Consider the following 13,009-nt stretch of genomic DNA (forward strand, 5'->3'; position numbering starts at 1 on the left):
TACAGATGAGGTCACTGAGGCACAGAGAAGTGAAGTGACTTACCCACAGTCACCCAGCTGACAAGTGGCAGAGCCTGGATTTGAACCCATGCCCTCTGACTCCCAAGCCCCTGCTCTTTCCCCTGAGCCACGCTGTACTCTGTGTATATCCCATAAACAAACCCCCTCCTCACCCTCCATCTGACTCCCCATGAAGAGCACCAGCTCAGTCGCACACGTGCCTTGCCCCAGTTATTTAAACGACAATTATGGCATCAGTTATTATCATTAAGTGCCAGCGGGTCCTTTCCAATTCCTAGCGACTTCATGGATATACTTGCTCCAGAACATCCTGTCCTCTGCCATAATCATATAATTGATAAATTGTATTTATTTAGAGTTGCCTTTGGGCAGCACACGGTACCTGACGTATGGTACTCAAAGTACAGCTCGGGAGAGGATACGTTACAGGTAGGGGAAAGCAGTAGAGTGTAAAGAAATGTACTTGAGTATTATTTGGGACTGGAAACGGAGAATGGACCGGTACCCAGCGCTTAGTGGGTGATGGATTTGCTGAAATGGCAGGAGGTGGTAGAGGACCTGGGTTCTAATCCTGGCTCTGCCACTTTCCTGCTGTGTGACCTTGGACAATAAATCAGAGGAGGCCTCCTGGAAGAGATGTGATTTCAAAACGGGCTTGAAAGTGGGGAGAGAAATCAACTGGGGGATGTAAGGGGGAAGGGAGCAAGAGGCCGGCGATGAAGAAAGGCAAGAGTAAGGCACGCTAGGTAGGTTGGCTGGAAAGGAGCAAAGCAAGATGCTCTACTACTTATTAAGGGACACCAGGCAGGTGCTGTGTAAAATGGCAAAATAAAAGGAGCATAATATCAATCAGTGGGTGGTCTTTATTGAGTACTTTCAGTCATTCAATTGTATTTATTGAGCACTTACTGTGTGCAGAGCACTAAGTGCTTGGGAGAGTACAATATAACAATAAACAGACACATTCCCTGCTTAAAGTCTAGAGGGGGAGACAAACATTAATGTAAATAAGTAAATTACAGCTATGTACATAAATGTCGTGGGCCTGAGAGGGGGGATGAATAAAGGGAGCAAATTATGGCGAAACAGAAGGAAGTGGGGGAAGAAGAAAGGAGAGCTTAGTCAGGGAAGGCCTCTTGGAGGAGATGTGCCTTCAGAGGCAGGACATGGATGAGGGTTCGAAATAGATGAGATCGAGGTACAGTGAGAAGGTTAGCATTAGAGGAGCAAAGTATGCGGGCTGGGTTGTAGTAGGAGAGTAGCAAGGTGAGGTAGGAGGGGGTAAGGTGATTGAGTGCTTTAAAGCCAATGGTGAGGAGTTTTTGTCTGATGCAGAGGTGGATGGGCAATCACTGGAGTTTCTTGAGGAGTGGGGAAACACGGCCTGAACGTTTTTGTAGAAAAGTGAATCGGGCAGCAGAGTTTAAGTAGGGACTGGAGTGGGGAGACACAGGAGGCGGGGAGGTCAGCAAGAAGGCTGTCAGAGTAATCAAGAAGGGATAGGATAAGTGATTGTAACTATGTGTAGTACACTGCACTAAACATTTGGGAGAGTACAATGCAACAGAGTTGGTAGAAAGGTTTCTTGCCCACAGTGAGCATACAGTCTAGAGGATTTTTTAAATGGTATTTGTTAAGCGCTTACTCTGTTGTCAAGCAATGTTCTAAGTGCTGCGGTAGATACGAGTTAATCAGGTTAGTCAAAGTCCTTGTTCCACATGGGGCTTGTAGTCTAAGTAGAAGGGAGAGCAGGTTTTAAATCCCCATTTTTACAGTTGAGGAAACTGAGGCACAGAGAAGTTAAATGACCTGCCCAAGGTCAAACAGCAGGCAATTGACAGAGCCGGGATTATAACCCAGGTCCTCTGACTCCCAGGCTCGTGCTCTTTCCACTAGGCCATGCAACTTTCCAATTACCTAGACTATTATATTTATCTATTAGGGACCAGTAAGGAAAACTCCCTGAAACATAAATAATGGAAACGTAGGTAGCCAACTCCAAATAAGCACATGATTCCTAAAGCGTTCCTTTTAGTAGTTTGAAGAGACTACTAGTGTGACAGGAATCAGATAGGGTTAATCTGGGAAGGCTTCACGGAGGAAGGGGGTCTTTAGAAGAGTTTTGAAGGGGAAAGAGAAGTGATGGTTGAGAAAAGGAGTGGGGAGAGCAGTCCCAGTAGAAAGAATAGTCAGTGTCATGGCTTGGAACTGGGGCATTTGTGTTGAGAAGGTTTGCTAATCTGGGAAGAGCAGGAGGTAGGGTGCAGAGGAGATGACTGTAGTTAGATAATGGATGGAGAGGCTGCAAGCCCCCACATGTCTGATTGTCTGTGGATTCATCTGTTTCCAGCTAGAGCCTCCGAGGAGCAAGGACCAAGACAGCCCAGCCCCATGCTCAGAGAGGCACTTCCTCAAACTGGAATGTGAATTAGTGAGTATTTTGAGCTCCTATAAAAATCAATCGATCGATTGTATTTACCGAACACTTATTGTGTGCACAGCACTGTACTAAGTACCTGGGAGAGTACACTATAACAGACATATTCACTGCCCACAACAACCTTCCAGTGCAGCACTTCAGTAGGTGCTAGAAGTCCATGCACTCTAGGAATTCTGGGCTGGTGAAATGGAAAGCAAGAAGAAAGAGGTTGAAATAGCCCTAACGCTCTAGCATTTTACAAAGGAGGAAACTGAGGCCTTTCCATCGTGGGTTAGGGTTCTGAAGGTTTACATGGTGACCTCAAAGTTGGAACAAGATCAGACTGGACTGGGGGGGCCAGAGACCTAAAGCGTTCAGAATCTCTCAATAACCCCTTTTCCCTCCTAGCAAAGGACAGCGGTCAATAGGAGGAAAAGAGAAGGTGACTCTCCCCGCCACAAGCTACACCCTCTAAACACTGCTCACACCCACCCTCCCCACCTTCCTGCCTCTCTTCAGGGTCCCGGTGTGGGCCATCCAGCCATGACCCTGTCTGGTCCAACCAACCTGAAGCACATTAACCTCTGGCCCCAATCCTAGCCTGGATTCCAAGGACTAATGGGAATTGCAGACCCCACTGTACTGCAGAAGGGACCCTGGAAGTCAACCCCCGAGCAGGCCCCAGGTCTGTGCTCTGGTAAGCCCCAAGGTGGAAGGATCAGGCATGTGAGAATCATGTTTGCCCTTTGACCCCAGTTTTGAAGAGCAACCTGAGCTCTCTCACTCCCTGCCCCATGTATATTAACCAAGCAGCACAAGGTTTTCTCCTCTCCTGGAGGAGAGGGTTCTCCCGGGCTGGATGGCTTTCTGATTGCATTTATGAACTTACTGCTAATTTGTCCCCAGTCTCGTAGCCATCACACTCACCCCTGCTGGAGAAAATGAATTTTCCCTCGACTTTAGGGCTCTGCCGGGAAGAAAGAGACTGGAGCTGTCAGCCTAACCTGCGGGACAATCAATCATTGAAATGATGGTATTACAGAGCCTTTGCCTTCTGGACAGACAGATGGGTGCAGAGAAGCCCCAAGGAAGCATTGGACCACCACCTACTTGAGCGACAAAAGACCATCCATCTAGAGATGTGGGTTTTGTTCTTCTATTGTCCAATGCTGAGCTAGACAAGGACCTCCTCCAGGCTTGGAGAAGCCTGGAACCCAGATTGAAAGCAACTCTCTCTGTTTCCATATAGGCATGCCCAATTCCGTTATTTATTTATATTACTGTCTATCTCCCCCTCTAAACTGTAAGCTCGTTGTGGTCGGGGAACATATATATCAACTCCGTTACACTGTTAGACTGTCCTCTCCCAAGCACTGAAAAGACTGAGTGAGATTCAGTCCCAGACAGTATCATTCGATCGATCAGGAATATTTACTGAGCACTTACTCTGTGCGCAGCATTCTTCTAAATGCTTGGGAGAGAACAATAGAGTAAGTAGACATGACCTTTGCCCTCAAGGATCTCACTCTCTAGCAAGGTAGTAAATCTGCCTCCATCACTGAGAAAAAATTGGAGGTGAATGGTGGCGACTGCCACTGTCTGTGATAAGATGCTGAGGCCGGTCCCCAGCAGCATTCAATCAATGGTAGTTATTGAGCTTTACTGTGTGCAGAGCACTGTTCGAACAGTACAGTATAAGCGAGTCGGTAGACACAGTCCCTGCCCACAGTGAGCTCACAGCCTAGCAGGTGATCATAGGCCCTTTTGTCAAAGTAGAGGAACGTTTACAGGGGGCTGGGCCATCAATGGCGAAGGTTTATGATCAAAGAACCAAGAGGTGAACAGGCCCAGCAGGAATCCTAAAAGACAGCTGCCTTAGATGGGTAGTGAAGACTTCAGCGGCTACCAAGGTGACCACCAAATGATTTGTGAAGTTCTGGCACAGCATTGGCGCTATTCTGAGGGGACTTTGCGGGCACTTTTCAGTGGAATGCACTCCTGCCTGCCTGGTCCTTTGTAGCATTTGATGCCCCAGCAGGAACAGGACAAGGAGGGGCCAGAGAGTTTAAGTGGCACTACACAACCCACTAATGATAAATCATGATGGCATTAAGTAGTTACTATGTGCTAAAGGCTGGGGTATTGGACACCATCACTGTCCCCTATGGAGCTCACATTTTAAAGGCATTAGCACTAAAATCAATTCTCCCCTGCAGGTTTTCAGTCCTGAGTCTCGGGAGACTCTTCGGGAAATTCCAACACCATGCCCTTACATGACCTCCGCCTCCTGCCTTCGTGTCAGTCTCTCTCAGTGGTATTGATTGAGTGCTTACTTTGTGCAGAGCACTGTACAGTTGAAGAGTACACTTCTCCAAATAGCTCCAGGGAGGCGGGTCTCTCAGGGGACTGCCTCTATGTCTAAGGTCAGGAGACCTGACCACACTTAATTTAGTTCAGCCTTTTTACCAAATCTTGTTTGGCCCTGGGAAAACTGAGCCATCCTCTCTGTGCCTCTCCGCTAAACAGGAGTCGTGTGGCCTAGTAGAAAGAGCACAGCCCCGGAAGTCAGAAGACCTGGGTTCTAATCCCGGCTCCGCCACTTTCTGCTAATTGGCCTTGGGCAAGTCACTTAACTGCTCTAGGCCTCAATTACTTCATCTGTAAAATGGGGATTAAAACTGTGAGCCCCACGTGGAAGATGGACTGTATCCTATATCTGATCAGTGTGTATCTACCTCAGAGCTTAGTACAGTGCCTGGCAAATAGTAAGTTCTTAACAAATACCATTAAAAAAAAAAGAAAGAAAAAAGCATCCTGAAACTCCAGCTTCCCAGGGAGGTGAGAGGACAGTAACAAGTCTTCTACACAACTCAATTCCAGGGGGTGAATCACACCAACATTCACACTGTAAAACCGAGTCTTAGGACAGCCGTGATTTCTTCATTCAGCTGGGTCTCACAGCCCCTTCCATTTCTTCCTGTAGGCTTTTTTGTCCTTCTCATAAAGTGTGCCCAAAATTATCATCACAGTGCTTCACTAGGTGCCTTTCTTCACTCTTCTCCCACTCCTTATCACACATATAGCACAGGACTGGGCTTGACACAACGCAAATAACAGACTTGGACCCCACCCACGAAAGAGCTGACCCAATGAGCACATAAAGGATCCCCCAGAGGCAGATGACTCTACAATGGTTTGGGATCGAAAGTTCTTCAAGAGCACACTCTAGGGGTGTCTTGTTTACTCTCTCCAGCTCCATCCCCCACAGCATGTAGTAATCCTAGAAGATGCCTTCCCTGAGGAACGAGCAGCGTGGTTCAGTGGAAAGAGCACAGGCTTGGGTTCTGATCCCGGCTATGCCACTTGACTGCTGTGTGACCTTGAGCAAGTCACTTCACTTCTCTGTGCCTCATTTACCTCATCTCTAAAATGGGAAATGGGGATTAATAATGTTGGTATTTGTTAAGCGCTTACTATGTGCAGAGCACTGTTCTAAGCACTGGGGTAAACACAGGGGAAGCAGGTTGTCCCACGTGGGGCTCACAGTCTTCATCCCCATTTTACAGATGACGGAACTGAGGCACAGAGAAGTTAAGTGACTTGCCCACAGTCACACAGCTGACAGCTGATTAAGACTGTGAGCCCCTCGTGGGACAACTTGATTACCCTATATCTACCCCAGGGCTTAAAACAGTGTTTGCCACATAGGAAGCACTTGACAAATATCGTAATTATTATTATTATAACAAACTCCAAGAGGAGGAGGCTTTGCCAAAGCATATCTGGCCTGAAAAATGGGAGCATGATGCCGCCCCAAGCCCTCTTCCTTCTGCCAACTCCAGGGGCCAGCTCCATCCCTGCTCATTTGGTTCCCTTTCCATCTCCCTCTGATTTTTAAGGGCTTCAGGCCATGAGACGGACTGCTAATTCTCCCCTAGATCTGCACCGTACTCCCCCCAGGACCTGGGGGAAATTGTGTCTCCTGCCCAATAATTCCTAGGAGGGAAATGGGACCAGGACTAGGGAGCAGGAGGCTGGAGCCTTGGGCGGGGGGCTGCTGCCAACCTCTCCTGCTTCTTGGGCTTTGGGAACCATGGAGGAGCAGCATCGTCAAGTGGAAAGAGCATGGGCCTGGAAGTCAGAGGAGCTGGGTTCTATTCCAGGCTCTGCTTGTCGTGAGACCTCAGGCAAGTCGCTTAACTTCTCTGTGCCTCATTTCTCCTGTTCTCCCTCCTTCCTGGACTGTGAGCCCCACACGGGACAGGGACTGTCCAACCTAATTAACTTGTCTCTACCACAGTGCCTAGAACAGTGTTTAACACATAGTAAGCGCTTAAGAAATACCACTACTACTAAGAATAATAATAAACAGTGGGAACCCAAAACTCAACCTAGTTCCCACTGCAGCCTCACTGAGTGACAGGGCAGCTGAGAAGAGGCAGAGGACAGCTGGAAAGGGGAAGAGACTGAAGGGAACAGGAGAAAGAAATGAGGAGAAACAACACGGAGAGAAATCAAGGGTGGAAGAAGAGAAACCGGGGAAAGGAGAGAGGGGAGGGTTAGCAGGAAAGGGGGGAGAGAGAATAATAATAATGTTAATGATGCTCATAAGTTAAGCGCTTACTGTGTGCCAAGCACTGTTCTAAGCATTGGAGTAGATACAAAAAGAGAAGCAGCGTGGCTCCGTGGAAAGAGCCCGGGCTTGGAAGTGGAAAGAGCACGGTCATGGGTTCAAATCCAGGCTCAGCTGCTTGTCAGCTGTGTGACTTTAGGCAAGTCACTTAACTTCTCTGGGCCTACATTACCTCATCTGTAAAATGGGGATGAAGACTGGGAGCCCTGCGTGGGACAACCTGATCATCTTGTATCCTCCCCAGTGCTTAGAACAGTGCTTGGCACATAGTAAGTGCTTAAGAAGTGCCATCAATATTATTATTATTATACAAGGTAATCAGGTTGTCCCTCGTGGGGCTCACAGTCTTCATCCCCATTTTCCAGATGAGGTAAGTGAGGCACAGAGAAGTTAGCTGACTTGTCCAAAGTCACACAGCTGATACACAGAGGGGAGGGATGAGGTAGGTAACTGAGGCACAGAGAAGTTAACTGACTTGCCCAAAGTCACACAGCTGATATGTAGAGGAGTGGGGTGAGGTAACTAAGGCACAGAGAAGTTAACCGACTTGTCCAAAGACACACAGCTGATAAGTGGAGGAGCGGGATGAGGTTACAGAGGCACAGAGAAGTTAACCGACTTGTCCAAAGACACACAGCTAAGTGGAGGAGCCGGATGAGGTAACTGAGGCACAGAGAAGTTAACCGACTTGTCCAAAGACACACAGCTGATAAGTAGAGGAGCGGGATGAGGTAACAGAGGCACAGAGAAGTTAACCGACTAGCCCGGTGTTAAGTAGAGGGGCGAGATTAGAACCCAAGCCCCCGGCCTCCCAAGCCCGTGCTCTTTCCACTAAGCCACGCGACAAGCTGAGGCAAAGAGAGGGAAGGAGGGGAGAATCAAAGAAGAAAGGGGGGGGAGGGCTAGGGGGAAGCAGTGTGGCTCAGAGAAAAGAGCCTGAGCTTGGGAGTCAGCGTGGCTCAGTGGAAAGAACCCGGGCTTGGGAGTCAGAAGTCATGGGTTCGAATCCCAGCTCTTCCTCTTGGCAGCTGTGTGACTGTGGGCAAGTCACTTCACTTCTCTGTGCCTCAGTTTCCTCATCTGTAAAATGGGGATTAATAGGGATTAATCCTATCATAGTGAGCCTCATGTGGGACAACCTGATGACCCTGTATCTACCCTAGTGCTTAGAACAGTGCTCTGCACATAGTAAGCGCTTAACAAATACCAACATTATTGGGAGTCAGAGGCCATGGGTTCGATTCCCGGCTCTGCCACTTGCCAGCTGGGTGACTGTGGGCGAGTCACTTCACTTCTCTGGGCCTCAGTGGCCTCATCTGTAAAATGGGGATTAACTGTGAGCCTCACGCGGAGCCACCTGATTCCCCTGGATCTCCCCCAGCGCTTAGAACAGTGCTCTGCACAGAATAAGCGCTTCCCAAATACCAACATTATTATGAGATCTCTGGGTCTCTTCTCTCCGGGGGCGTCGCGCTCGACCCCTCGTTGCTCCGTCGCCTTCTTCTTCTTCCTCTTCTTCTTCCTCCTCCTCCTCCTCCTCCTCCTCCTCCTCTTCTCCCTCGTCCCGGGCTGGTCCTGCCGTCCCCGAGCCACGTGGGCGGGGTGGGCGGGGCCGAGGCTCCGGCCCCCGTCTCCCATTGGTCGTAGGCGGGGCGGGGGCGGGGCCGGGACCCCGGGGGTGGTCTCCCATTGGTCGGGGGGCGGGGGTCTCGGGCCCGGGGGGCGGGGCCTCGGCGGAGCAGCTGGGCGGGGGCGGGGCCGGGCGGGTGGCGGGCAGGGGCTGCCCGGGGCTGCCATAAAGTCAATGGTCTGGGGCGGCGGGGCGACAGTGCGGCTCCAAGCTCCTGCTGCGAGCCTGAGCCTCGGGCCGGGCCCCGCACAACGCACCGCGCAGCACCGCACACGACCCCCCCCGCCCCCGCCCCACGGAGCGAGGACCCCGCCCACGGGCCACGGCCCGGAGGGGCCCCGGGACCGGCCCCGACTGCGAGGACGGCTGCGACCCCCGGGGAGGCGGGAGAAGGCGCCGAGGACGCCGTCCAACGCTTACAGCAGTGCTCGGCACCTCGCGAGCGCTTAGCAAGTACCATCCTTCTTCTTCGTAGGAAGAGTTGGGAGGAGAGGGGACCCGCAGGGCAGAGCCGGGGCGGGACGAGAGCCAGAATAACGGAGCCGGACAAGACGGGGAGCGGGCGGTCGCGGGGTTGGAGCGGGGGCGTTGGGGAAGGGTGAGAAGAAGTCTTGTCCCCGGCCCTCCGAGCTCCCGCAGCGTTTTTCTCCCCCTTCGGGGTCCCGGGCCCCCGGAAAGTGAGGGTCCGCAGCTGGGTCCGGCCCGCTTGAACCCACTTGGACGGGTCGGGAGAGGAGACGAGGGACAGGACGAGGGAGGACAGCTAGGCCCAGCCGAGTCCCAAAGACAGGACGAGGAGGAGGAGGAGGAGGAGGAGGAGGAGAAGATAGAGCTGCGCTCTGGAGAGCCTCGAGGAAGGCCACAGGGAGGACGGACGGACAGATTGACCACAGGGAGGACGGACGGACAGATGGGCCACAGGGAGGACGGACGGACAGATTGATGGCAGAGGCTGCGGGTCCCACCCGCTTTCCCTCCCCTACCCCACCTCCCCCCGACCTGATGGAGAAACGTGGACTCAGAGACTGAGGAGAGCGGGAGAAGAGGAATTCGGAGAGGCAGTTGGGAAGGAAAGGCCGAGGACAGCGGGAGGAGAGAGAAAACAACTGGCGGAGGGAGCCCGCGGGGTCAGTCGAGGCTCCCTGGAACCCTGGAGGCTCCCTGCTCAATTGTGGGGGGCGGCTAATCCTGGGCCCGACCTCCCAAATTGCCTCTGCTGGGCCTGGCCTCTACCCCCTTTGGTTGGCTGGCCGTCCCGCTCGGCCTCGGCTTCCCCTCTCTTCGGTGTGTTGGGCCCTCCTTGCAAAAGCCTTCTCTCCTGACACGGCTTCCCTGCCTCCTCTCCTCCTCCCTCCACCACCTCCCCACACCCTCGGGCTGACCCGCAACCAGGCGGACAGATAGTTTATGGATACGTGGACACACTCTGGCTTGATTGACTACATGAGTAGGGAATATTCCTGTGGCGAGGTGAGGTGGAGAGGACAGTGGGGTGTTTCTGTGGGTTGGGGGGTGAATGCAGTTGGGATGGGTCCCCAGGTATCGGGGGACTGGGGTCCTGGGCCTCTGTACCTGCAGAAGCCTGTCTGAAGGCTGAGGGCCCACGACATATTCCTAAGAGAGCCCTCCTGCCCGCCTACCTGCCTCTTTGTGCTTGTCTAGCTGGCTGAGCTTGTGTGGTTGTGTGTTTGCAGCTGCATATGTCTCTGGATATAGATCTGTGTGCATGCATCTGTATTTATGTTTGTACGGGTCTGTGTCGGGTTGTGTGCTGGTCTCTGTATGTGGGCGTCTGGGTGCCGTCCCCACGGCAGTTTAGAACCTGAGCAAAGTTAGAAACTCCGTGTGCCTCCGGCCTCATTTCTCTTAACGACTGGATCCTCACAGCCGACCCACGGACACCCTCACTTCCGGGCCTCAGACACGCCAACGTACGTACACCCAGGCACGCCAACACAGGCTGAGACAGAGACACCCACTGACAGGCGGAGAGCTGCCCTAAGGAGCCTCCCCCTGACCCGGTATTCAGTTTAGTCCCCAGGCCCGGGGTCTGGCGTGGGTAGGAGTAGATGGGGGCGAGATTGTACGAGCATGTAAATCCCTGTCCTTTCTTCCCACTCCTATTCTCTCGGGTCAGGTTGAGCCCTGGGAGCTGGCCCCTCCTCCTTCCTCCTTGGCCCCTGCTTTGGTTGCCCCCTCACCCACCCACCTTAGAGTCTAGTGCCAAAACTGGGGCTCTCTGGGCAGCTGGCCACCTGGCCTGGTTCAACTGGGCAGCGTGGCTGGAGGCTAGGGGACTGGGGGAGCTAAATTGGGCACCGGAGGGGAAGCCCTCTCTGCCTCCTCGCTCCTCCCCCACCACCTTCGCCTCAGTTGGCACTAGCAAGGACCAGCCCTGGGGTTGCCGAAAGGCCAGGGGTCAAATCAGGGTTCCTCTTGCTCAGCCCCCAAGTCCCAACTTCTGCTCGCGTAGATATAACCAAGTTTCTCAAGCTCTCTTCCTTACCCTTTAGCCTCAGAGAAACTATGGCAAAAGATGGGAGGAGAGGGAGAGTTGGGAAGAGAGGAAGTTGAGAAGATGAGGAAGGAAGAAGGGGATGGATTGATGGGAAGAGAAAAACAGGGAGGGCATAAAGAGTGAGGGGATGGAGGGGGGAGGGAGATAGGGAAGGGGCAAGCCCACTCCCTCTTTCTTGGCGACTACTGTTTGCCACCTCCACTCCACATGCCAGGGAGCCCACCCTCTGCTGTTCTTGTTTTCACTCTGCCAGCCCAGTTGTGTTGGCACTCCACGGGACTGAACTCCGCTAGTGGGGACCCACCTGTCCCCATGCCTGACCTCACTGATGGGGCCTGAGGAACTGAGGTGGGATGGGGGAAGGAGGAAGCTGCAGGCTTAGGACCGGCGCTGGCAGCTGCCACTTTCATAGGGCAGGGGAGGGAAATGTGTGCTCTCTGCCAGCCTCTCTTCTCTCCTCCTCCCCCCAACCCCTGAGGTCACTGGGAGGAAAACTGAAGCTCAGTCAGGACTGGGGATAGTTGCACCTCCAAAGGCTTGTGCCAGAAAAGCCAATAGAACCCAACCCTGAGCCCTGATCCCAGACCTGGAGTCCTTAGATCTGAAGGAACAGAGCTGAGAACCGTGAACTGACTCCCTTGTCGGGGTTGGGGGAACTCAGCCCAGTCACTCCCTCTCCGCATGGAGATGCAGCCATCTCCAGGGCTGGGGATGACCCCAGGACTGGCAGCAGGTAAGGTGGGCAAAGAGAAGAAAAACGGCCTGAAAGGTCAAAACTTCCTACCCCTGGGGCCTCTGGCCCCTCTGTTGACCAATTCCTCCTCTTCCCCACCTGCTCCCCAGCTCCCATTGGCTCTGCGTCCAGAACGCTCCCCTTCTCAAGCCCCCCTACTGGGGATCCCATCTCAGAAGAAGAGTCTCTATTACCCTACCTTCTCTTCTATAACCCTGACTCTTTGATCTCCTTTGCTGCCCCTCTGGACTCATTCTCTGATTTCCCCTACCCCAGCCTGGAATCAGATTTTTCTGGACGCAAAAAGAAGGGCTGTGAACCAGCTTAAAACAGTGGGTCCTGTCTCAGCCTCTGGCCTTCAGTCCCCAGATCTGGCCCTGGCCCCAGCCTTGCCCCTGTTATCCTTTTGGATGGAAGGAGACAAGTAGGACTCTGGCAGATGCAATCATATGCAAATAGACGGAGAAGAGGGGAAATTATCCTGGACAAACATTGGGCTGAGATTCCATCTGCGCCTCCCGTAGAAGGAGCAACGCAGTGACACACATCTTAATCAAGACTTAATCCGCAGCATTAATGCCCCGTGCGCCACCACATAATTCCCAGAGTGATAGGGGCACAGGGGTGGGGAGGGAGCAGGCAGCAGCTGGCCCCGCCAGCTCCTGGTGGTAGCAGAGGAAGCCAAGCTATCCCCTACCTTGGCAGCATCTGCTGGTTGAGCCACTGGGCAAGGGAGAGGAGATTGGAATCGCCGCGTCCCCATGCCGTTCCCTCTTGCTGGGATCCTCTTTCCGCTGGGAGGGGCAAGATCAGATGTAGACAGCCCCCCAAACCCACCGTCAGCACCAGACCTCCCCCTGAGGGAGCTGTTCTGGAGCAGGAGGCTTCAGAAGGGTCTGAACTGGAAGCTTGGGGAAAGGGTAAGGGGGGATGATGGTTGAGAGACCCAACCTTGTCTGAATGGGCATCTCTGGGACTACCACCACCTTGCTGCTTCTCTGGAGTGACAGAAGGACCAGCGGGCAGGACCACGCCAACCATCTCCTGGCCGGCAA

The sequence above is a fragment of the Ornithorhynchus anatinus genome, chromosome 16, assembly GCF_004115215.2.
Source record: "Ornithorhynchus anatinus isolate Pmale09 chromosome 16, mOrnAna1.pri.v4, whole genome shotgun sequence".
Classification (NCBI taxonomy): domain Eukaryota; kingdom Metazoa; phylum Chordata; class Mammalia; order Monotremata; family Ornithorhynchidae; genus Ornithorhynchus; species Ornithorhynchus anatinus.